General features: G+C 40.0%; 1 protein-coding gene across 1 annotated transcript in view; it reads right to left on the bottom strand.

The window, feature by feature from the left end:
- Window positions 1-11,435: 11,435 nt before the first annotated feature.
- Window positions 11,436-27,180, bottom strand: part of PLGRKT (plasminogen receptor with a C-terminal lysine) — a 164,553-nt gene continuing 148,808 nt past the window's right edge. Inside the window, exon 3 of the mRNA XM_049896725.1 lies at window positions 11,436-11,459. The gene's annotated coding sequence lies outside the window, so the exon portion shown is untranslated. The remainder of the gene's footprint in view (window positions 11,460-27,180) is intronic.

Raw genomic sequence — 27,180 nt, forward strand, 5'->3', positions numbered from 1 at the left:
ACTTTTAAATGATCTTCATCAAAATTTTACTTACGTGTGATATTAATGAAACTGTTTGATAATTTCTGCATTCTGTTTGGTCACCTTTCTTTGGAATAGGCACAAATATAGATCTCTTCCAGTTAATTCATCAAGCAGCTGTCATCCAAACTACTTGGAAAAGAGGAATACTTCCAGTGTTGCATCCCTTTGTTGAAACATCTCAATTGACACTCCGGCAATTCCTGGAGCTTTGTTTTCCACCAGTGCCTTGGATGCAGCTTGGACTTCTTCGGAGGGACTCATCTTTTGGCACTCTAACAGACAGTATTCCACTGCTATTCATAACGTTTTCACTGGCCAAGTTCTTCACAAGTAGACTGCCAGGTCCTTCTTCCTAGTCTGTCTTAGTCTGGAAGCTCGACTGAAACCTGTCCATCATGGATGAACCTGCTGGTATTTGACATACTAATGGCATAGCTTTCAATATCACAGCAACATGCAAACCACCACAGTACAACAAACTGACAAGTGGTGGCACTTAATACTCTAGTTTTAATTTTCAAATATGTTCATTGTGCCCATGGAAAATGAGAACTAATTTTTGGGAAATATGGTGTGCAATGAACTGCTTGACAGATAGGGATTTGCAGTCAGCTACCGGTTTCTTTTTTCTAAAATAGTACTTATAAGATAGAGAGAAAATAGCAATAAATGGGAATATGTTTGGGAAATGTCAGTAAACACAAAACAGTAACAACAGGGAACACTCATTGAGTGCTTATGATTTGCCAAACACGTGTATGCATTATCTCATTTTTATCCTTCTTAGCATCTCTTTGAGCTTATTAACATTAAAAAAAAAAAAAAAACCCATTGCCATCAAGTTGATTTCAACTCATAGAGAACCTATAGGACAAAGCAGAGCTGCCCCGTAAGGTTTCCAAGGAGAGGCTGGTGAATTCAAACTACTGACCTTTTGGTTAGCTGCCATAACACTTAACCACTGTGCCACCAGGGCCCCTTAATAACATTAGCATCCCCAAATAACAAGTGAGCCGATGGAAGGACAGAGGTTCAATCACCTGTGAGGGATTTCAAGCCGAGACAGTCTGGGAATCTAGGCTCTCAATACTTTTGTATTCACCACAGTTTACAGTGATATTTTGAAAACATCATTTCATTTTGCCCACACAGCCATCCTCTAAGGCAGGTATTTACCCCATTTTACAAGACTCTTAGGGGACTTTTCAGATAACACGCAATTTCCAAGAGCCTATTGGGACCTGCTGAATGCACAGGTATGTTACAATCTCGCTCACCATCTCCCTAGCTACTAATGGACACAAAGAAAAGTATGTGCTTTAGGGAAGGTGATTGCCCTCTGAAGAAACCCAGAACCCTGGTAAGCTATCTTAGAGGGGTAAAGAAGGAAGGAAAGTTCCTGATGCTAGTAAATCTAGAATAGCCATAGGGAGATGGTCACCCACTCTGAATAGGTAGAATGAATGATGTCCATTACCATCAAGGGGGCTTCCAATTCTTTTTAACTTTTTTGCACTTTTCCTTACTGGCTCTCTGTACATGCTGTTTGACTTGGGGACATGGCTGTTTGTTAGTATTAACCTGGGAGAGCAGGGCTCAGGATCTCTTCTATGACACGAAGTGGGGCATGCGTGGATGTGCTATAACAGTACACCTTGGGACAGCAGCCTAACTTCAGGGAACATTGGCTGATGAGAATGTTTGTGTCCCACTCATCTCTGTCCTATTTACTCTGTGAGTAAAAACACCTGTTGACCACACCATTAGAACAGTGTCTGGTCTGTGCTTTACTCCAAATGGTGTTCACTAAGAGGGTCTGAATACGGTACATTGCTGGACCCAAGCCAAGATTTGAGAAATCAAGTCCAGTGCCTATTCCACCACAGCAAAGCTTTCTCTCCTCTCTGTGCCTGCCACACAGCCAACACTCAGCAACAACGTATTGACTTGATTCTTTAAACTCACTAAACCCAGAAACTTTGGATTTTTATAATTAACATATACCCATATAGAGTACGGGACTTCATCCTTTGAGAATTAAAGACACATTTTGTGATCCTTTATTCCCTCGCCCTTTTAAAAGCAAAGCAGACATAGAAGTTTAAAATACCAGTTCTGAAGTGAAACAACCAGGAGAGAAATAATGAGAATGATGACACACTGTGAGGAATGTAACCAATGTTACTGATCATTATGTGTGGAATGTGTGGAATGGGAGTGGGCTCTGCTGGGTATATCTTCTCCAAAAGTAAAATTATATAGAAAAATGAAAAAAAAGAAAAAGTTACAGGGTTTGAAATCCCAGTGACCAGAGATGGAATGTTTCTACAATGGGAGAACCAAGTAAAAGAAGCCAATAAATGGTTTCTTGAGAATTAAAATAATGATAACACCAGTTCTGAAATCCTGCCCTACTGAAGATTCCTGATAAGATGTGTGGGCTTTCCTTGTTTACTGTTGAAAATACCACTTGGTACTTGAGAAATGAGTTTTTAAAAATGATAGAGGATAAAAAAAAAAATGTTTAAAGTATTAGTTTAAATCATAGCAGGATAAATATTTTAGCATATAGTAAAATACCAGTCAAACTTCAGGGTCTTGCATATATAAAACATGAACATTAACAAAACAATTGAAAAGTGGAATTTTTTTCCTAAAGAATTTTGATGTTATTATCTTTTATATAAGTCAAAACTAGATTAATAAACCAGGAGCTAGAGCCCTAGAGTAATCATTTGAAAATTCAGTGATTTACTTCACATCTGCTAGGATGACTATTATCAGAAAAACAGAAAATAATGAGTGTTGGCGAGGATGTGAGGAAGTCTGAACCCTCATGCATCGCTGGTGGAAATGTAAAGTGGTACAGCTCTTGTGGGAAACCATTTGGCAGTTCTTCAAAACATTAAGAATAGTATTATACGACCCACCAATTCTACTCCTAGGTATATGCCTAAACGACTGGAAAGCAGGAAGTCAAGCAGATTCATGTATACCAATGTTCACTGCAGCATTATTCACAATAGCCAAGAGGTAGAAACAACCCAAGTGTCCATCAACACATGAGTGGGTAAACGACAATGTGGTATATGCAAACAATGGAATATGATTCAGTAATAATGAGAAATGAACTTCTGAAACATGCTACAGCATGGAGGAAACCCGAAAACATTATGAGGGAAATAAGTCACAGAAGGACAAATAGTGCGTGGTCCCACTTATATGAAATATCTAGAATAGGCAAATAACAAGAAACCAAAGTTTATTAGTGTTACCAGGCACAGGAGGGAGAGACAGTGATTCCTTAGTGGGCACTGAGTTTCTGTTAAGGGCAACTGAAAAATTTGAAAGCAAATAATCGCGATGGTTGTGTGACATGATGAAAGTAATGTCACCGAATTACACTTGTAAAAAATGTTGAAAAGCCAAATATTTTGTTATATATATATATCTTTGCCACAATTTAAAAATGCTATTGGAAAGATTCATGCTTTAGAAGGTAAGTTTAATGAATCAGTAGGTTTAGAAAGCAAGATTTTGATGTTTGCTGTGATTTTGGAGGACCATTAGAGTGAATTAATGAACCCATATGGCAATGAGCCAGCAGGAGCCGGCAGTACAAAGTGGTTTGTGTAGACCAGATCTGACTGGTTGAGTGATAGAGAAAGACCGCATGGGCTGTCGATGAAGAAGGATAGAGTTCTTATTGCTTGTGACCTAAAAGGGGACAACAAAGAGAGAGAGAGGCCAGCTGTCCTGAAGTGCAAGGGAGTTATACAGAAGCCTAAGCTGCTCCCCAGTCACCTGGCCTCAAGGGGCCGGGGATGATTTGACTCGGCTTAGGAGAGCTGGGATGAGTTCTGATCTAAGTCTGGTCTGAGGAATTGTCACAAAAGTGGCTGCTGATGAGGAGTGGAAATGAGGGAGTATGAGGCTTGGATCCACTTCCAATTGGAAATTGGGTTCCTGCTGATCCTTGCCACACAGTTAGTGATAAAGGTGGGGCTGCCCACATTGCCCCTTTGTTAGTATTGCAGCTCACCTGCAGGTATGGACCCTACTCATTGCACCCTGCTCAGGATGTGTAGCCATCCCCTGATGGGCTATTCTACACTTACCAGTGAACAATCCTTCCTCCTTTGCCCAACCAAGATAAAAGCAAATGTTTGGGGTATCACAGTAGGCAATCATCTCACTCTAAGGCACATACATTGTGTCCATTAGTAACTGGGAAGATGGTGGAAGTGATTATAATACAGCACACTGATGCACCCAGCAGAGTTAGAAAGCATTCAAATAAAGAAATGAAATGCTGCAGTGAAAGAAATACTTATAATTCCAGATCCTGGGGTGGTCTACACCTAGTGCTAGATTAGGTGTCCATTAGCCCACCAGTACCTCCAAGTCACTTCTTTCTCAGGCCCTCCAGGGGCCCAACATAATCCATGCAGATTAATGAAAGGGACCACCAACTCCTCCCTACATGACCTCATTTGGTCCTGGTCTTGCTTTCTTTCTTTTCATTTTCTTGAATTCACCCAAGGCCATAGCCTTAGTTCAGGCCCTGGCCAGCATTCAGGTGGAGCATTGCAGTTCCTCATTGCCTAGGTTCTTCTCTTCCAATCTACTGTTTTGTCCACCATCAAGTCAATTCCAACTCATAGCAACCCTATAGGACAGAGCAGAACTGCCCCATAGGGCTTCCTAGGCTATAGTCTTTACAGGTGCAGATCACCAGGTCTTTTCTCTTGGGGAGCTGCTGGTGGGTTCAAACATCAGACCTTTTGGTTATCAGCCAAGTGCTTAACCATTGTGCCACCAACACTTCTTCTTCCAACCTACTAACACTGGTAAAATTCCAGTTCACATTCTTTCATTCCCATAACCCTCAGGATGTTGTTGTTGTTCTTAGGTGCCGTCGAGTCGGTTCCGACTCATAGCCACCTTATGTACAACAGAACGAAACACTGCCCCATCCTGAGCCATCCTTACAATTGTTGCTATGCTTGAGCTCATTGTTGCAGCCACTGTGTCAATCCACCTCATTGAGGGTCTTCCTCTTTTCCGCTGACCCTGTACTCTGCCAAGCATGATGTCCTTCTCCAGGGACTGACCCCTCCTGACAACATGTCCAAAGTATGTAAGACGCAGTCTCAATATCCTTGCTTCTAAGGAGCATTCTGGTTGTACTTCTTCTAAGACAGATTTGTTCGTTCTTTTGGCACTCCATGGTATATTCAATATCCTTCGCCAACACCACAATTCAAAGGCATCAATCCTTCTTCCTTATTCATTGTCCAGCTTTCACATGCATATGATGCGATTGAAAATACCATGGCTTGGGTCACATGCACCTTAGTTTTCAAGGTGACATCTTTGCTTTTCAAAACTTTAAAGAGGTCCTTTGCAGCTGATTTGCCCAATGTAGTGCGTCTTTTGACTTCTTGACTGCTGCTTCCATGGCTGTTGATTGTGGATCCAAGTAAAACGAAATCCTTGACAACCTCAATCTTTTCTCCGTTTATAATGATGTTGCTCATTGGTCCAGTTGTGAAGATTTTTGTTTTCCTTATGTTGAGGTGCAACCCAAACTGAAGGCTGTGGTCTTTGATCTTATTAGTAAGTGCTTCAAGTCCTCTTCACTTTCAGCAAGCAAGGTTGTGTCATCTGCATAACACAGGTTGTTAATGCGTCTTCCCCCAATCCTGATGCCCCATTCTTCTTCATATGGTCCAGCTTCTCGGATTATTTGCTCAGCATGCACATCGAATAGGTATGGTGAAAGAATACAACCCTGACGCACACCTTTCCTGACTTTAAACCAATCAGTATCCCCTTGCTCTGTATGAACAACCGCTTTTTGATCTATGTAAAGGTTCCTCATGAGCACAATTAAGTGTTCTGGAATTCCCATTCTTCGCAATGTTATCCATAGTTTCTTATGATCTACACAGTCTAATGCCTTTGCATAGTCAATAAAACACAGATAAACATCCTTCTGGTATTCTCTGCTTTCAGCCAGTATCCATCTGACATCAGCAATGATATCCCTAGCTCACGTCCTCTTCTGAAACCGGCCTGAATTTCTGGCAGTTCCCTGTGGATATACTGCTGCAGCCATTTTTGAATGATCTTCAGCAAAATTTTTCTTGCACAGGATATTAATGATATTGTCCTATAATTTCCACATTCGGTTGGATCACCTTTCTTGTGAATAGGGATAAATACGGATCTCTTCCAGTCAGTTGGCCAGGAAGCTGTCTTCCAGATTTCTTGGCATAGATGAGTGAGCACCTCCAGCGCTACATGTGTTTGTTGGAACATCTCAATTGATATTCCATCAATTCCTGGAGCCTTGTTTTTCACCAATGCCTTCAGAGCAGCTTGGACTTCTTCCTTCAATACTATTGGTTCCTGATCATATGCCATCTCTTGAAATGGTTGAACATTGACTAATTCTTTTTGGTATAATGACTCTGTGTATTCCTTCCATCTTCTTTTGATGCTTCCTGTGTCGTTTAATATTTTCCTGATGAAATCCTTCACTCTTGCAACTCAGGGCTTGAATTTTTTCAATTCTTTCAGCTTGAGAAACGCCGAGCGTGTTCTCCCCTTTTGGTTTTCCATCTCCAGCTCTTTGCACATGTCATTATAATACTTTACTTTGTCTTCTCAAGAAGCCCTTTGAAATCTTCTGTTCAGTTCTTTTACTTCATCATTTCTTCCTTTTGCTTTAGCTGCTTGACGTTCGAGAGCAAGTTTCAGAGTCTCCTCTGACATCCATCTTGTTCTTTTCCTTCTTTCCTGTCTTTTCAATGACCTCTTGCTTTCTTCATGTGTGATGTCTTTGATGTCATTCCACAACTCGTCTGGTCTTCGGTCACTAGTGTTCAATGCATCAAATCTGTTCCTCAGTTGGTCTCTAAATTCAGGTGGGATATACTCAAGGTCATATTTTGGCTCTCGTGAACTTGCTCTGATTTTCTTCAGTTTCACCTTGAACTTGCATATGAGTAATTGATGGTCTGTTCCACAGTCGGCCCCTGGCCTTGCTCTGACTGATGATATTGAGCTTTTCCATCATCTCTTTCCGCAGATGTAGTCAATTTGATTTCTGTGTGTCCCATCTGGCGAGGTCCATGTGTGTGTAGAGTCACTGTTTATATTGGTGAAAGAAGGTATTTGCAATGAAGAAGTCTTTGGTCTTGCAAAATTCTATCATTCGATCGCTGGCATTGTTTGTCACCAAGGCCATATTTTCCAACTACTGATCCTTCTTCTTTGTTTCCAACTTTTGTATTCCAGTCGCCAGTAATTATCAATGCATCTTGATTGCATGTTCAATCAATTTCAGACAGCGGCAGCTGATAAAAAATCTATTTCTTCATCTTTGTCCCTAGTGGTTGGTGTGTAAATTTGAATAATAGACTTTTAACTGGTCTTCCTTGTAGGCATATGGATATTATCCTATCACTGACAGCGTTATACTTCAGGATACATCTTGAAGCATTCTTTTCGATGATGAATGCAACACCATTCCTCTTCAAGTTGTCATTCCCAGCATAGTAGACTGTATGATTGTCCAATTCAAAATGGCCAATACCAGTCCATTTCGGCTCACTAATGCTTAGGATATAGATGTTTATGTGTTCCATTTCATTTTTGACGATTTCCAATTTTCCTAGATTCATACTTCATACATTCTAGGTTCCGATTATTAATGGATGTTTGCAGCTCTTTCTTCTCATTTTGAGCCGTGCCACATCAGCAAATGAAGGTCCCGTAAGCTTTACTCCATCCACATCATTAAGGTCGACTCTACTTTGAGGAGGCAGCTCTTCCCCAGTCATCTTTTGAGTGCCTTTCAACCTGGGGGGCTCATCTTCCAACACTATATCAGACAATGTTCTGCAGCTATTCATAAGGTTTTCACTGGCTAATGCTTTTCAGAAGTAGACTGCCAGGTCCTTCTTCCTAGTCTGTCTTAGTCTGGAAGCTCAGCTGAAACCTGTCCTCCAGGGGTGACCCTGCTGGTATCTGAATACCAGTGGCATAGCTTCCAGCCTCACAGCAACACGCAAGCCCCCACAGTAGGACAAACTGAGACACGTGGGGGATAGAGTCCAAATTCCTTGCTCTCACACAGAGGCTCTTCAGGAGTTGAATTGTGCCTTCAGGTTCATTCTAAACAAGTTCTCCCATATGAGGAAACTTCACACAAGCCAAACCTGAGGACCAGCTACTCCTGGACTTGGCACTCATGGTCCTGCTTTTGTTCAAGCTGTCCCTTCTGCCTGGGGTGCCTTTCCTTTTCACTTCCTTGTCTTTAGGAAGAACTCCTATGCAAAACCTTCAAGACTTCACCCAAAGTTCTCTATAACTATAATTGCATCAAAGCAATGTGTCAGGTCCTCAGCTCCTTGAAGGTAGTGATTACATCATATTCACACTTGCTTCCCCACTTTGTATGTCAGCTCCCACTATTCTCCCTGGCTTTCTTCCTGTTCTTGTGTCTTGCCAAGGCACAGAGACTTTCCTTTGGCTCCTGCCTTTGCTTGGAGATCCCTTCTCTGTCCCTACATCCTGGTCTTCACAGGACTGCTTCATTCATCATTCAGGCCTAAGCTCAAATGTCACCTCTGCAGAGGTAGTCCCTGCCATCCCAAATCTGAAATAATTCCCCATGACTGTCACAACCTCCTGGCCAGCCCATTCTGTTTTCTTTCTACAGAAATATTAGCTATGGTCAGAAATTATCTTATTTCTGTCCATGTTTATTTGTTATGTTCTCCTCTACAGTTCCCCAGCCCCTCACCAGATCACTTCCCTTCTGCCTGGGGTGGAGGGACCTTGTCCACTCATTCACTGATACAGCCAGTTCCTTCAACAGCTGCTGTCACATTGATATTGCTGTTATTAGCTGCCGTTGAGTCAGCCCCCAACTCATGGCAACCTCATGCACAACAGAACAAAACACTGCCCAGTCCTGTGCCACCCCCACGATCAGAGGTAGATTGGAACTTTGTGGTTTTCATTCCACCGAGGAAGTAGTTGGCAGAACTTTCTTCCTCGCTTGTCTTAGTACCAATAAATATCTTTGGAATGAGTGTATTATATGCACAGTTTCACTTGGGAAGAGTGGGTATAAATATGATTATTTCATGAGTATAAAGGTTATCCAGTGAGTCTACAAAAAAAGGGTGGGCATCCTAATCAGCCACCCCCTACTCCCCACCACTCTATAACTCTACCCCAGGTCACTATTTGAATATTTTGACCTTTTATCTTTCACATCTGTCTTGGCATGCCAGGAATGCATTGTGGCCTAACTTTTTCAACGTTGTTTTAGTACACAGGCACAGGAGCCAAACTGTCTGGGTTCACATCTCAGCTCTGTCCACGTGTATGACCTTGGGCAAGTAATTCAACCCCTCTGTGCCTCAGGTTCCACATTCATAATATGTTATCTGTCTCATGAGACTGCTGGGACGCGTACATGAATTAATATACACAAAACACTCAGGACAGTGCCTGGTCATCATCTTTAGTCATGTGGGGACAGGACACAAGGAGAAATTCAAATAGTAGGAGTATCTGAGGGAAATGAGTGTGATGGGAAAAGTGCATGAGACAGAGAAGTGGCAGCAGGACATATGTCTCTGGGAATTCAAAACAATGTAACATTAATTTCCCACTTAGGTATTTGCATTACAAACACATATAGAGGAAATGTGCAAGTTATTTAGAATACTTCCATGATTTTATGGTAAATGTTGCAAATTTTATTTTTAAATAATTCAACACAACTCATCCTGCATTTAGTATTTTACAATAAAACCCTGCATATCAAAATTTCAATCACATAAAAAATGATAAAAAACCATGATTCATGCCAACAATTTTGTGCTTTGTGAGCCAGTAGGTAAACATGATTTCTTTTCTCTACAAAGAATTTACTCTGCTCCCTTCTGGCTTTTTCAAGGCTTTCAGAACTGATCATTCTTCTTGGCAGCTGCAACTTATACTTTTCTGTTTCTAGCATGTTCTCAGCTTCACCTTAAATAAAGTACAGAAACAGGCAAGGTGACACAGAGCTCATCGGTGTTTTGTGAAAAGATCTGACTGCTATGATCTAGTGACAACTCTAACACTCTGTGTGCAGGCATGTCTCCAGATCTCACAAATATTTCACCCGTTTTCCTCCAGTAATTGATGCAACTCCCAAAGGAAACAACACAGTCATGACTTCTGAAGACTCGGAGAGAGACATAAATCAGATGCCAGACATTTTACTGGACAAAAGACAGGAGGTTATAATGTAGGACAGAAAGAACATCAAGATAAGGAATTCTTTTTTTTCCTTGAGCAGACGTCAGGAAGAGCAGTAGTATTAGTTGGGTTTGGAAGGTTTTAGGGTAAAGAGCCACATAAGGTCCTTCCTGTTGCCCCTTAATGTCATAAGTAACATGAGAGAAAATAAAGTTTAATAAAAGTTCTAACTTTTCAGGAAAGCTAATCTTCCATCAGATACCATTTGGAAACATCCCAAATAATACTGAGTGTTCTTTAGTCTGAACACACACTCATACGTCTCTAAATATTTCCTCTTTCAAAGAACTGCTAGAAAATACAGTATTTTCTCTGGGATAGTGACATCTGCCAACTGCTATTGTCAAAGAGTAATCAGCAAAAAAAAAAATAAAAATTATGTTATAATGAATGTTATTGACATTCATAAACCTGCCTTGGGAAGGAAGGCAAATGTTTTGTCTGAGGACTTCTCTTGTAGCACGCTCCTATAATTTATATTCCAAACCTAACAGGGCAGTCTACAATTTTCCTTAATTCATTTGAGGTTTCTATGGAAGTAGGATTTTCTTCCTCACAGCCAGTCACCAGATTCTGCAGTTCTCAAGGGCAAGGTCTATGACTTGTTCATCTTTACTTGACTTCGAGGCTCAGATTTCATGTTTAAAATGGATAATGATTGATATCTACTTCTTAGACACTTGAGAGAAACTTTTAGAGGCCTCACTCTATTGTGGTGACAAAGAAGTCTTCTCTCTAACTTATGAAAAATGCAGGAAAGGACAGAAGAAACATAAGAAACTAGAGGCAGAATGAAGTATTTCTACCTGGCTTTACAGAGCTCTAGCAAGTCTGTCTGTGAGGGGTTACTTTATTTACCTATACCCTGTGTGGACCAAAATCCTGTCTTGACCAATTTACTGATAATATGAAAACAGCAAACACAACAAAAGAAGTAAATTATTTAAGAAAATTTTAAAGTAAACTGCAAACATACCCAGCTGTTAAAGAGATGGCTGCAATGCCAAAAACCTTCCAAAATATTGGAGGAATTCTTGAGACCAAGCCACCTGCATGGCAGTTTGTTTTTCTCTGATTTCTTTCTGCATTATTAGTTGCCTTTCCAGCTGGGGGCAGAACAAAAGACAAAGTGTGGTTACTCATCTTTTGAATCTGAGCACAGAGTTGATAATCTGCTTCCTTTCCAGTGGATTTTCATTCTTCAATTGCTGTGATTCATTGTTCATTCATTTTTTTTTTTTTTTTTTACTTTCAGTAAACTTTGACTAAAGTCCCCAAGGTAGTTATCCCCAAGTGCCTCTTGACAGTGAAATCTTTCTGGAATATGAACAAAACAGATACCAATATTCCATTTCTGCAGCCTCCAGTCTTGCCTACATGTGGTCTGGCTCTTCTTTCCAAGCCCTGGATATATGTCGAGCTTTTTTGATTACATGTGAAGGAAGAACTAAGGGCATTTAAATGCCTGGCTCCAGCACTTGCAGGCTGTGTGATTTTTTGGCAAGTTCTTGCATCTCCGTGTGCCTCGGTATTTTCATCTGTCAAATGGGGCAAATGACGGTACCTACTTTATAGGGTTGTTGTGACGATTAAACGAGCAAACACGTGCAAATATATGAGCAGAACTTTAGTAAGGGCTCAGTAAAAGTGAGTTATTATTTGCCTAGAAAAGAGATTTTAAAATGCAGGACTGATCATTTAAAAATATCAATCCAATTCCTATCACTCCCCTGCTGAGAAATTTCCAGTGCTTTTGTTTTCTGCTGCATCAAGTAGCAATACTCTGCTCAGTTTTCCCAACCCTCTGGACTGGGCCTATGCCCCTGGACAGCCTCATATTCCACTATGGCCCTTCCGGACATGCATCACTGCTTCGGTCATCCTGGCCTCCCACAGTTCTCCAGATGTGGCTCCGTTGGTCACTTCTTGGCTGTCTGAATTTGGGCGAGCCACAACATTTCTAGGCCTCAGTTGTCTCATCTGTAAAGTGGGGATAATGACAGTACTGGAAACCCTGGTGACGTAGTGATTAAGAGCTACGGCTGCTAACCGAAAAGTCAGCAATTTGAATCTACCAGGCGCTCCTTGGAAACCCAACAGGGCAATTCTGCTCTGTCCTATAGGGTCGCTATGAGTTGGAGTCAACTCAATGGCAAGGAGTTTGTTTGTTTGATTTAACTCATAGGTTTATATCTTTATGAGGCTGGGATTTTCTTTTATTTTTTTATTGTACTTAGATGGAGGTTTACAGAACAGTTAGTACACATATTGTTTTATGACATTGGTTAACAATTCCAAGACATGTCAACACTCTCCTTTCTCTACCTTGGGTTACCTATTACGAGTTTTCCTGTCACCTCCTGCCTTCTAGTCCTTGACCCTGGACTGGTGTGCCCCTTTGGTCTCATTTTGTTTTATGGGCCGGTTTAATCTTTGACTAAAGGGTGAATCTCAGGAGTGCCTTCATTATGAGCTGAAAGGGCATTCAGGGACCATACTCTTGGGGTTTCTCCAGTCTCTGTCAGGCCAGTAAGTCTGTGTGTGTGTGTGGTTTTTTTTTTTTTTTTTTTTTTTTGTATGTTAGAATTTTGTTCTACATTTTTCTCCAGTTCCGTCCAGGACTCTCTATTGTCATCTTTGTCAGAGCAGTCAGTGGTGGTATCTGGGCGCCACCCAGTTGTACTGGACTCAGTCTGATGGAGGCTGTGGTAGTTGTGGTTCATCAGGCCTTTGGACTAATCTTTCCCTTGTGTCTTTAGTTTTCTTCATTCTCTCTTGCTCCCAGAGGGGTGAGACCAGCGGAGTATCTCAAATGGCCATTCACAGGCTTTTAAGACCACAGACACTACTTACCAAAGTAGAATACAGAACATTTTCTTTGTAAACTATGTTATGGGAATTGACCTAGATATTGTCCGAGGCCATAGTCCCCACAGCCGTCAGCCCAGTAATTTGATCCCTCAGGGAGTTTGGATGTGTTTATGGAGCTTCCGGAAACCATAGCGGTTTAGTGGTTAAGTGCTACTGCTGCTAACCAAAAGGTCAGCAGTTCATACGGTCGCTATGAGTTGGAATCTACTCAATGGTAATGGGTTTGGTATTTTTTATAGAGCTTCCATGACCTTGCCTTGTACAACTTGTACTGGCTTCCCCAGTATTGTGTACTGTCTTACCCTTCACCAAAGTTACCACTTACTTATTGACTATTTAGTGTTTTTTCATCCCCACCACTCCCCTTCCTAGTAACCATCAATGATTGTTTCCATGTTGTCGGGTGCTTTGAAGGTTCATCATTGTTCTTTATCTTTGCGTAGTACTCCATTGTGTGTATATACCATAATGTGTTTATCCACTCATCTGTTGATGGGCATCTATGATGTTTCCATCTTTTTTCTATTGTGAACAATGCTGCAGTGAACATGGGTGTGTGTATGTCTATTCGTGTGACAGCTCTTATGTCTCTAGGGTATTATCCTAGGATTGGGATTGCTGGATCATTTGGTATTTCTATTTCTAGCTTTCTAAGGAAGCATCATATCATTTTCCAAAATGGTTGTATCATTTTACATTCCCACCAACAGTGTATAGGAGTTCCAATCTTCCCACAGCCTCTCCATTATTTGTTATTTTCTGGTTTTTTTTTTTTTTTTATTAGTGCCAATAATGCCAGAATAAAATGGTATCTCATTGTGGTTTTGATTTGCGTTTCTCTAATGGCCAATGTTCTGAAGCATTTCCTCATTTGTCTATTAGCCACTTGAATGTCTTCTTTGGTGAAGTGTCTACGCATTTCCTTTGCCCATTTTTTAATTGGATTATTTGACTTTTTGTTGTTGTTGTTGTTAGGTGTGATCCCACTCATAGTGACCCTATGCCCAACAGAACGAAATATTTCCCAGTCCTGCACCATCCTCACAATTGCTGCTACGCTTGAGCCCATTGTTGTAGCCACTGTGTCAGTCTACCTCACTGAGGGCCTTCATCTTTTTCACAGGCTTCTACTTTACCAAGCATGATGTCCTTCTCCAGGGACTGATCCCTCCTGATAACATCTCCAAAGTATGTGAGACATAGTCCTGCCATCCTGGCTTCTAGGAACATTCTGGTTGAACTTCCTCCAAGACAGATTTGTTCAGTCTTTTGGCAGTCCATGGTATAGTCAATATTCTTGACCAACGCCACAATTCAAAGGCATCAATTCTTCTTCAGTCTTCCTTATTCATTGTCCAGCTTTTGAATGCATATGAGGTGATTGAAAACACCATGGCTTGGTCAGGCACACCTTAGTCCTCCAGGTGACGTCTTTGCTTTTTAACACTTTAAAGCGACCTCTTTCTGCTGATTTGTTTGATGCAATGCGTCTTTTGATGTCTTGACTACCGTTTCCATGGGTGCTAATTGTGGATCCAAGTAAAACGAAATCCTTGACAACTTCGATGTTGCTTATTGGTTCAGTTGTAAGGATTTTTGTTTTCTTTATGTTGAGGTGTAATCCATATTGAAGGCTGTGATCTTTGGTCTTCATCAGTAAGTGCTTCAAGTCCTCTTCACTTTCAGTAAGCAAGGTTATTTCATCTGCATAACACAGGTTGTTAAAGAGTCTTCCCCCAATCCTGATGCCCCATTCTTCTTCATATAGTCTAGCTACTCAGATTATTTGCTCAGTATGCAGACTGAATAGGTATGGTGAAAGAATACAACCCTGACGCACACCTTTCCTGGCTTTAAACCATGCAGTATCCCCTTCTCTGTACAAATGACTGTCTCTTCATCCATGTACAGATTCCTCATGAGCACAATTAAGTGTTCTGGAATTCCCATTCTCCACAATGTTATCCATAATTTGTTCTGATCCACACAGTCAAGTGCCTTAGCATAGTCAATAAAACACAGGTAAACATCCTTCTGGTATTCTCTGCTTTCAGCCAAGATTCATTTGACATCAGCAATGATATCCCTGGTCCCATGCCTTCTTCTAAAACCAGTTTGAACTTCTGGCAGTTCTCTGTTGATATAGTGCTGCAGCTGCTTTTGAATGATCTTCAACAAGATTTTGCTGGTATGTGGTATTAATGATATTGTTCAATAATTTCCACATTCAGTTTGATCACCTTTCTTGGAAATATGCATAAATATGGATCTCTTCCATTCGGTTAGCCAGGTAGCTGTCTTCCACACTTCTTGGCATAGACCAGCAAGGACTTCTAGGGCTGCATCCATTTGTTGAAACATCTCAATTGATAATTCCGTCAATTCCCAGAGCCTTGTTTTTTGCCAGTGTTTTCAGTGCAGCTTGGACCTCTTCCGTCAGTACTATTGGTTCCTGATCATATGCTGCCTACTGAAAGTGTTGAACTTAGACCAATTCTTTTTGGTATAGCGACTCTGTGTAATCCTTCCATCTTCTTTTGATGCTTCCTGTGTAGTTGAATATTTTTTCTTGTAGAATCCTTCAGTATTGCAACTCAAGGCTGGAGTTTTTTCTTCAGTTCTTTCAGCTTGAGAAATCCTGAGCGTGTTCTTCCCTCTTGGTTTTCTATCTCCAGCTTTTTGCATATGTCATCGTAATACTTTGTCTTCTAGAGTCACCCTTTGAAATCTTCTGTTCAGCTCTTTTACTTTATCATTTTTCCCTTTTGCTTTAGGTACTCGACATTCAAGGGCAAGTTTCAGAGTCTCTTCTGACATCCATTTAGGTCTCTTCTTTCTCTCGTCTTTTTAATGGCCTCCTGCTTTCTTCATGTATGAATTTCTTGACGTCATTCTACAACTCATCTGGTCTTCTGTCATTAGTGTTAAACATGTCAAATCTATTCTTGAGACGGTTTTTAAATTCAGGCGGGATATACTCAAGGTCATACTTTGGCTCTCATCGACTTGTTCTAATTTTCTTCAGTTTCAATTTGAACTTGCATATATGTAATTGATCTGATCAGCAGTCGGCCCCTGGCTTTTTCCACTGTCTCTTTCCACAGATGTAGTCAGTTTGATTCCTGTGTATATTCCATCTGCCGAAGTCCATGTGTGTAGTTGCCATTTATGTCGGTGAAAAAAGGTATTTGCAATGAAGAAGTTGTTGGTCTTGCAAAAGTCAATCATGAGATCTTAGGCATCGTTTCTATCAGTGAGGCCATATTTTCCAGCTACTGATTCTTCTTCTTTGTTTCTAACATTTGCATTCCAATCTCCAGTAATTATCAGTTTATCCTGATTGCATGTTTGATCAGTTTCAGACTGCAGAAATTGGTAAAAATCTTCAATTTCTTCATCTCTGGCCTTAACAATCAGATTAACTGGTCTTCCTTGTAGGTGTAAGGATATTATCCTGTCAATGACAGCATTGTAACCCAGAATAGACCTTGAAATGTCCTTTTTATGATGAATGTAACACCACCCCTCTTCAAGTTATCATTCCTGGCATGGTAGACCATATGACTGTCTCATTCAAAATGAGCAATACCAATCCATTTCTGCTCACTAACACCTAGGATACCAATGTCTATGCATTCCATTTCATTTTTGACAATTTCCAGTTTTCCTAGATTCATCTTTGTACATTTCAGATTCCAATTATTAATGCATGTTTACAGCTGTTTCTTCTCATTTTGAGTGGTGCCACATCAGTAAATGAAGGTCCCAAAAGCTTGACTCCATCTGTGTCATCAGGGTTGACTCTACTTTGAGGAGGCAGCTCCTCCTCAGTCATATTTTGAGTGCCTTCCAACCTGATGGGCTCATCTTCCTGCACTATATCAGGCAATGTTCCAACGCTATTCATAAGGTTTTCACTGGCTAATTCTTTTCAGAAGTAGGCTACTGGGTCCTTCTTCCTAGTCCGTCTTAGTTTGGAAGCTCATCTGAAACCTATCTGCCATGGATGACCCTGCTGGTATTTGAATACTGGTGGCATAGCTTCCAGCATAAAAGCAACACACAAACCCCCACAGTACAACAAACTGACACAAGGGGGCATTTTTGTTGCTGTTGTAGAAGTATTTTCCTGTAGGTTTTAGAGATTAGACATTTGTCAGATTTGTAATAGCCAAAAATTTTTTCCTAGTCTTTAGGTTCTCTTTTTACTCTTTTGGTGAGGTCTTTTGATGAGTTTGTTGTTAGTTGTGATTTGTATCCTGTTAATGCCGTGTATTAGGGCCTCTATTGTTGACAGTATTTTTTCTTCTATGATCTTTATAGTTTTTGGTTTTATATTTAGGTCTTTATTTCATTTTGAATTAGTTTTTGTGTATGGTGTGAGTTTTGGGTCCTCTTTCATTTTTTTGCAGATGGACATTGAGTTTTGCCAGCATCATTTGTTAAAAAGACTGCCTTTTCCCCATTTTATGGACCTTGGGGCTTTGTTGAAAATCAGATGACAATCCAAAAAAAACCCAAACCCATTGCCATCAAGTCAATTCCAACTCATAGCAACCCAATAAGACAGCATAGAACAGCCCCATACTGTTTCCAAGGAGCGCCTGGTAGATTCGAACTGCTGACATTTTGGTTAGCAATTGTAGCACTTAACCATTTCGCCACCAGGGTTTCCCAGATGAGCGTAGGTGGATGGATTTACATCTGGGTTCTCAATTTTGTTCCACTGGTCAGCGTATCTGTTGTTGTACCAGTACCAGGCTGTTAGGACTACCATAGCAGTATAGTAGATTCTGAGGTCAGGCAGTGCAAGTCCTCCTACTTTATTTTTCTTCTTCAGTAGTGTTCTACTTACCTGGGACCTCATCCCTTACCATGTATATTTAATGATTAGTTTTTCCATCTCTTTAAAGAATGTTGTTGGTATTTGGATCAGGATCGCATTGTATTTGTAAGTCAATTTGGGTAGAATTGTCGTTTTCACAGTGTAGAGTCTACCTATCCATTAGCATCATGTTTTTCCGTTTATGTAGATCTTTTTTGGTTTCTTTCAGTAGTGTTTTGTAGTTTTCTTTGTATAGGTCTTTTACATGCCTGGTTAGATTTATTCCTAAACATTTTGTTTTTTTAGGGGCTATTATAATTGGTATTGTTTTCTGATTTCCTCTTCATCGTTTTCTTTTTGTATAGGAATCCAGCTGATTTTTTATGTTTATCTTGTACCGTGCTACTCTGCTGAATCTTTCTATTAGTTCTAGTAGTTTTCTCTTGGAGTCTTTTGAGTTTTCTAGGTACTCTCATTTCATCCACAAATAGGGACACTTTTACTTCTTCATTAGCAATTCAGATGCCCTTTATTTCTTTTACTTGCCTTATTGCTCTAGCTAGGACTTCCAGCACAATGATAAATAGGAGTGGTGATAAAGAGCATCCTTGTCTTGTTCCTGTAGATTTTGTTGATCCTTTCAAATAACCAACTTTTGGTTTCACTAACTCTTTCTATTGTTTTTCTATTCTCTATTTCATTTATTTCTGCTCTGATCTTTATTATCTCCTTTCTTCTGGTGGCTGTGGCTTTTTGTAGTTGTTGTTGTTCTCTTTCTATTTGTTCGAGTTGTGTAGCTAATGTTTTGATTTTGTCCCTTTCTTCTTTTTTTATGAGTGCATCTTCTGCTATAAATTGACCTCTGAGGACTGCCTTTGCTGTGTCCCAAATGTTTTGGTATGATGTGTTTTCATTTTCTTTTGTTTCTAGGAATTTTTTAATTCTATCTCTGATTTATTCTATTACTTAGTGGTTTTCAAGCAGGGTATTATTCAGTTTCCATGTGATTAGTTTTTTTCCTTGCTCTTCCTGTTGTTAATTTCTACCTTCATGGCATTGTGGTCAGAAAAAATACTTTGTATTATCTCAGTGTTTTAGATTTTGTTGAGGGTTTCTCTGTGGCCTAAGATGTGTTCTGTTCTAGAGAACATTCCATGTGTATTTGAAAAGAATGTGTACTTTGCACCTGTTGGGTGGAGTGTTCTATATTTGTCTACGAGGTCAAGATACCTTGACATATCTTTGTTGGGCTTCCGTCTGAATGTTCTGTCCTTTACCAAAAGTGGTGTGTTGAAATTTTCCATTATTATTGTGGAACTTTCACTTAACCTTTTGGTACTGTTAAGAGTTTTTTTTAATGTATTTTGGGACCCAGTCATTGGGTGCATAGATGTTTATTATAGTTATGACTTTATGATAGATTGTCCCTTTAATCATTATATAGTGACCTTCTTTGTCTTTTGTCGTAGATTTTGTTCTAAAGTCTATTTTATCTCAGGTTAGTGTTGCCAGTCCTGCTCTTTTTTGGTAGCTGTTTGTTGGATATATTTTTTTCCATCCTTTGATTTTTAATAAATTTACATCTTTGTTTCTAAGGTGTGTCTCTTGCAGACATCGTATAGTCTTTTTTTTAATCCATTTAGTCACTCTCTGTCTCTTTATGGGTGCATTTAGGCCATTTACATTCACTGCAATTACTGACAGGTGTGAGTTTATTGCTGCCATTTTCCAGTGCTTCTTCATGTGGTGCTGATGTTTTCTTTGTTCCTTTTACTCTCCCATGCTGAATTCCTGATTTGTAAGTTTTTTTTTTCATTTCTTTTGTTTTTGTAGATTTTGTTTTTACTGAGACTTTGTTTTTCTTCTTTATTTTGATGAATAGGTTTGTTAACTTTCTTTGTGGTTACCTTGGAATTACTGTTATCTTCCTAGATATGAACTGGTCTATTATTACTTGGTATCGCCTTGCCTTCCTCTATGTTAGAAAGTTCTATACCTACACCATTTATTCCCTCTTTTAGTGTTCTGACGTTGTTGTCATTTACAAAGTAACCTCTCTGGTTCCCTGTTGCAATCCTTTTGGTTTTGTATAGTTCTCGAGAGTTCATTTCATAGGTTGGTATCTGGCTGGTGCAATCTTGCCTTTTAGATTCAGGCTGCATCTGATGTTGCTTGTTTTCAAACAGAAGGACACCCTTTAATAGTTCTTGTAAGCATGGTTTGGTTTTTACATGTTTCTTTAATTTCTGTTTATCTAAAAATGTCCTAATTTCACCCTCATATTTGAATGAGAGATTTTTAGGGTATATTATTCTTAGGTGGCAATTTTTTTTCTTTCAAGGTTTTACATATGTCATCCCATTGCCTTCTTGGCTGCGTGGTTTCTTCCAAGTATTCAGAGCTTAGTCTTATTGTTTCCCTTCTGTATGTGACTTTTTGTTTTTCTCAAGCTCTCTCAGGATTCTTTCTTTGTCTTTGGTTTTAGCAAGTGTGATTATGATGTGCCTTGGTGATTTTCTTTTAGGGTCTATCCTATATGGGGTTCGTTCAGCTTCTTGGATGGTCAGCTTTTCATCTTTCATGATATTAAGGAAGTTTTCTGTCAGCAAATCTTCAATGATCCTTTCTGTGTTTCCTGTTTTCTTCCCCTGTTCTGGAAGTCTGATCACTCACAAAATTTTGCCTTTAATTGCATCCCACATCATCCTCAGAGTTTCTTCATTCTTCTTTGTTCTTTTTTCTGATTTTTCCTCAAAGTGTTATCCAAGTATTTTTCTTCAGCTTCGCTGACCCTGTGTTCCATTGTTTCAAACCTGCTCTTCAGATGTTCTATGACACTGTCCATTTCTGAAATCTTATTGTTTATATTTTGGATTTCTAATTGTTGTTTTTGTTTAATTTCTAGTTGTGAACTCATTTTCACACTTTTTTTCCTGTATTATGTTCCTGAATTGGTATCCAGCTGGTGCAATCTTGTGTTCTAGATTCAGGCTGTCATCTGATGTTGCTTGTTTTCAAACAGAAGGACACCCTTTAATAGTTCTTGTATGCATTTTTTGGTTTTTACATATTCCCTTTTGTGTGGTACTGATGTTTTCTTTGTTCCTCTTAATCTCTTGAACTGAATTCCTTGTTTGTAGATTTTGTTTTTACAGAGACTTTATGTTTTTCTTTTTCATTTTGATGAATAGGTTTGTAAACTTTCTTTGTGGTTACCTTGAAATTACCATTATCTTCCTAGATATGAATTGGTCTATTATTACTTGGTATCACCTTGTCTTCCTCTACATTAGAAAGCTCTATCCCTACAACATTACAACATTTATTCCCTCTTTTATTGTTTTATCTGAATTTTCCATGAAAAAAAATTTTTTTTGTCTCCATTTACTATGAATTTGTCTATTTTTTCCTCACTTTTGCCTGCTTTTACATCCAGTTCTGGGACTGCTCTGAATATTAGACATTTGAATTCACTATCTGGTAGTTCCAGTGCCTTTGCTTCTACTGAAAGTCATCTGATGTTTTACATGCCTACTGAAACCATCCTGTCCTTTTGTTTTTGTTTTAATATGGTCTGTTGTCTTCAGGACATTCAGTAATTATTTTCTTCATTATTGATTGTAGATTTGTTTGTATCATCCTGCTTTTTTGTTTTATTTGGTTCTGTCTGAGCAGGAGGGCTATGTGTTCTTTGCTGTTTGCTCATCTGTGGGCTTGATACTTTTCACCTCCCTGTCCAATGGGCAAGGACAGTTGCTCAGCTATAGAGCAACAGGGAAGGTCCAGCTGAAGGGGAGGGGCTGGGATGGATTGTTTGTGGCATGTACTGAGGCCAAAAGAATGGTTTGGGGGTCAGTGTAGGTTAAGTTCTGGTAGGCCATGCCTACGCTGCTCAAGGGTGTGATGTTCAACATGCAGTGAGATAGGCAGGAGGGAGGGGAGAGGTTGTGATGGCAGAGCTAAGTTGGGTATGGGAAAGAGGAAATAGAGGAGAGATAAATAGGAGCTAAAAACAAACAGTTTGCTGTTGGAGTGGAGAGATGAGAAACCAAAAAATGGAGAAAAATAAAAAGGAAAAATGTATAACTAGATAAAAATTGGAAGAAAAAAAAGAAAAGCCTGCTGGGGTCCCACTGGTACAGCTGCAAAAACCAGGAAGTGACTCCTAGATTGTGCAGTATAACATCGATAGAGGTGGTATAGACGTCACACAGTGCCAGGTGTTCTGGAGACAGGAAAAAGATGTATAGAGAGATGAGAACTGAGAAATGAAGAAAAACAGAAAGGAAAAAAGAAAGGAAGAATAAAGAAATGCACCCAGGGATCCCACCTACGCAGCTGCATGGATCGGGGCCTGTCTCCTAAGCCATGCAGTGCAACCCTGCTAGAAAGAGCTCCCATGCCATAAAAAGAAAAAGAGAACAAACAAATAAATAGAACAAAGCAAAAAAAAAAAAAAAATCATCAGGGATCCCACCAGCGTGGTGTCGCAGACCAGGAGAATAGTTCCCCAGTCAAGAAGCACTTCACAGCCTTTCAAAAGGAAGCAGAGATGGCACACAGAGCCAGGTATTCAAAAGAAAGGAGGGGAAGGTGGTGGGAGGCATAGAAGAAACCAAAAGAAATGGAAAAAAGCAACATCGCAAGCAGACAAATAGCACTCAGAGAGTCAATCAAAGTGGGCGGGGTGAATCCAAGCAGCCCGGGGCCAAGGCAGTTGCCTCTGGACTAAGAGACTGTGGTTGGTGGGAAACAGAGGAGGCCAAGGTGGGGAGAAGAAGGGTGGGGGCTAGGAAACCATATATCTCTCCTTACTGGGTCCTCTGTCTCCTGCTGGGAGCTTCGTGAAGCAGCTTTCCTGTACTCCCTGTCTACCAATATTTTATGTGGGTGGGGCAAATCCAAGTGGCACAGACACTGCGCTTCCTGGCTGGCTAAGCCACTGCTGCCAGTCAGGAAGCACAGAGGTAGAGCAGTAGGGACAGGATGGGGGGTGAGAAAGTGTATATCGCTGGTTACCAGATGCTCTGTCTCCTGCTGGGAGCTCTTGTAAGCTGCTTTCCTGTGCTCCCTGTCCTCTGATCTCTGGTGTTAAGTCCAAGATGGTGAAGCTGTGCTATGTTAGTTGAATGGGCACCTCTGCATGTATCTCTCCTAGCTCTCCATTCTTAGTCAGTTTCTTACTCTATTCAGCGCTTGGCTGAGTTCTTTATCTCACCATTTGACACTTTGGGTTCCAGGACTGACTTTTGTCTCTGTTTTACTTAGTTTTTTGGGTCTTTTCTGTGGAGGGACGATGTGATGCTTCTATATATGGCACCATGTTGGCTGGAAGTCCCAGGAATTGCTTTTGATGTCATATTTTCCTAGGTAGAGGCAATTGTAGTGATTTCCACTCAGCATTTCCTACCATTATGGCCCTCACCCCACAGGTCAGGGAAAAAATGTGTGGATTCCTCCACTTTCTGAGTATGTCTATTTCAATTATGCATTCCAGAACTGATGAAATAATCAAACGATAAACTCAGGACACACTGGATCCACCATGAGATGGACCTGAGCTAAAACTTCATTGATCACTTGATCTCCATAAGCCCCTATTCTGACTGAGAGACACAGTGATGTTTTGGGTCTCAGAATTAGTGCCAGTCAATGTCCACTGCCTCTAAAAGTCTGATTACTTCCTTTTCCCCAAAGCACAGGCACTCTGGTAAAAAGCTGTAGGTCTCTTAGGGAAAGGCTGGGGAAAATATTAACAGAGAGAGAATGAGAATGAAATTAACAGTAAGGAATTTACTCAAGCGATTGAGAGGGCAGGCAAGTTGTCTATATTACAGTTTGGGGGCTGAATTGCTTCCCTCCAGGAAACCTCAGTTTTTGCTCCTAAGGCCTTGAACTCATTGGATGAGATACAACCACAGAATGGAAATAACAATCACAACTAAATATCTTCATGGCAACACCTAGACTAATGTTTGACCAAACAACTGGGCACTGTTGCTTAGCCAAGTAGACACACAAAATTAACCATCACAATCAGAATTTATAAAGAAAATGCACTTAAATAATAAGCTATTCTCCTCTATCAAGTGTCTATACACAGAAAACAGGGTATGAAGATAGTAATTCCCATATTCCAAATCTTATGCATGGCTAATCATAACTAAGTCTCTGGGGTTAAGTCCTCATCCAGGCTACCTAGTTGTGCTTCTTCTCGGATGAGGAAACAGAAATCAATAGAATATAAAACTCTAGAAAGAGATCACTTTTTCAGGAAACACACTTTAATCATAGAATCTTGTTGAGTTAACGCTTGTATCCATATCTTGTTTATTCACTAGCATATTTCTAATTGTGAATTCCAGAACTTCTTTCTCTCCAAGGACTCCTCCTTATCGCACATTCTCCTAGTTCTTGCCTCATACTTAACTGACAACTCTGAGGTCTTCCACCACCATTCAGTGACTTGATCAGTTTTATCTCAACTAGTGTATACCTCTCTCTCCTTGCCTATCTTTTCCTCCATTTAGATGGAAAATTGTCTCTAAAAAACAACCACTCTACCTGCTTGTATGTGTTATGGTCAATGCCTTTCTTAAGTGATTTTACCATCTTGTTGTTGTTGACTCATTGTGACTCTATAGGACAGAGTAGAACTGCCCCATAGGTTTTCCAAGGCTATAATCTTTTTCTGGAGCAGATTGTCATGTTTTCCTCCCACAGAGTGGCTGATGGGTTTGAACCACAGACCTTTCTGTTAGTAGCTGAGCACATAACCATTTTCACCACCAGAGATCCTTCAGGTATTTATAGGTCCTAGAAAACCAACTTTGAGCAGCTTCTTTTTCTGCCCTGCAAAGTCTCTCAGGTAGAGAAATACAAAGGCTCTGATGACTTGGTTGAAATTTGCAGAGGGACAGTGTGGGAGGCAGAATGCAGAAATATAGACTGAAAAAGTAATATCTAAATTAATTACCCTGCTACACGGTGACCTTGCACATTATGAACCTCTCCTTCTACGTGGGAATCTTCTCCAGTTTCTAATTTTACTTACAAACAAAGAAAGTTTTCTTTGCACAAACCCTTTCTCTACAAAACCAATTGAACTGCTTCTCATTCTTTACCTCTCATTCCCCCTGGGATCCATAATAAACTGACTTCCCTCCTCCACTCTGGTTCTGTTAGATTCCACACTGGCCTCCAATCCCTAAATCCAATGGCTATTCTTAGTTCTATTCTCTTTAATATGTGGCTCTATTAAAACCCCTCTCTATTGAGATTCACTTACCCTTTTGTTTCCTGACACAATATCATTCTGTTTACATCCTCTCTGACTCCATCTGCTTTTCTCCTCCTTTAGCTATTTTCTCTCTTCTCAAATGAAATTCCTCCTCTTTTCCGTTTTGAAGCTATATACTCTGCCATCAGCCAAAGAGGTGATGAAGTTTCATGACTTTCACTCACAACTCTTCATTGCTGACTTCCACATCTGGAGCCCAAGACCTGATATCACAGCCTACTTCCAGCCCTGTATTTCTATTTATTAAACAATTCATCTTGAATGTTTCACAGTCATCTCAAATTCATCATGTCTAAAACTTTACCCTGGGTCAAATTCCCCTCACAATTCCCCTCGATGTCATCAGTGTTTTTATTTTTTACAACTCAAACCCCTGATCTTTTAAATTCCTCTCTGTCTTCCACCTCCAGTTTATTTGGTTTACATTAAACCCTATGATGCTTCCTTTAAATATCACTTTTTTCTCTTCATTTTTTTGTTTATTCCTACTCTTTCATCCTATTCCTAGCTCTTACGAGCCTCCTGGATCAATGATCTGGACTTCTAGTTGGCCTCTCCTTTTCAACACTTTTTCCTACTCTTCATTACATATTCAAGTTGAGCTACTCATTTCAAGGGTCAATTTTAACTTGTCCATATCTTATTCACAAATTAGTTTATGCTCCCTTATCCCCATGGGATAAATAGGATAAAATCTAAACTCTTTAGTCTGAATTTTAAAACTCCTTTATTCTCTAGCTATATTTCATCTTCTACTAATCCTTAACACAACTATTAGCTAGGTTGCTTTCCACAGACGATGTCTGCATCCATTGCTCATCCTGTGTCTTCTACTTAAATGGCAGCCCTGCTTCTCACGACTTGTTCATCAAGGTCCAGTTAAGTCCCATCTCCTAGATGAAGACTTCCAAGAGCACTGCAGCCCTTTTATAAATTATTTTATTTAAATTCTCCATAATTCATGGAAACATTTAACCAGTAATGGTTTCATTCAATTATATAATTAGAAAAAGAAGTCCAAGCATCTCATGCTTAGGGATATTTCAAGTATTTCGTTTCTATCCCCTAAATACCAATACACAAATCCCTGCATACATGGAGCTTACATGCTGATGGGAGGAGACAGATGATAAACATGTAGAAAAGTAAAAGATATAGTATGTTAGTGGAGAAATACAAAGCAAGGCAAAGAAATAAATAGCAAAGAAAATGGGAATCTAATCAAATTTGCTGAGTTCTGACACACATTGACTGAGAGTTTTGTTTTGTGTGTGTGTGTTTTTCTTTGTGTATGATGAGTATTATCCTTTCTCACACGGTTTCCCGGATAAAGCTCTAAATAGGACTCATGGTCCACCATAGTTTGGACATAAGCCATTTTGCTTAGAAGGTGATGAAATTGTGCCGTTACATTACATGGACCTTTTTAAAAAGTCCCTGATGGCTAGTTAATTTAACAGCTCTCATGGATGCCAGAGGAAAGCAGGGCAAAGCTGGAGAAATTAAAAAGCGAGGAGAAAGACATAGAGTCAGACAGAGGACCCACTGAAAAACTCATTGCCATCAAGTGGATTCCAACTCATAGCGACACTATAGGACAGAGTAGAACTGCCCAATACAGTTTCCAATTGGTGGGTTTGAACTGCAGACATTTTGGTTAGCAGCCTTAGCTCTTAACCACTGCGCCACAGACAGAGGACAGAGGGAGAAAAATAAAAGTGTTCAAGGAAGTGGTGAGAATGTCACTGACAAGCTGGTGCCACCCTGTGACTTTGGCTCCTTAACACTGACTACTCCTGAGACAGCTTCTGACTGCCCTCTTGTGGCTGGT

Source organism: Elephas maximus, chromosome 9 (assembly GCF_024166365.1).
Source record: "Elephas maximus indicus isolate mEleMax1 chromosome 9, mEleMax1 primary haplotype, whole genome shotgun sequence".
NCBI classification, from domain to species: Eukaryota; Metazoa; Chordata; class Mammalia; order Proboscidea; family Elephantidae; genus Elephas; species Elephas maximus.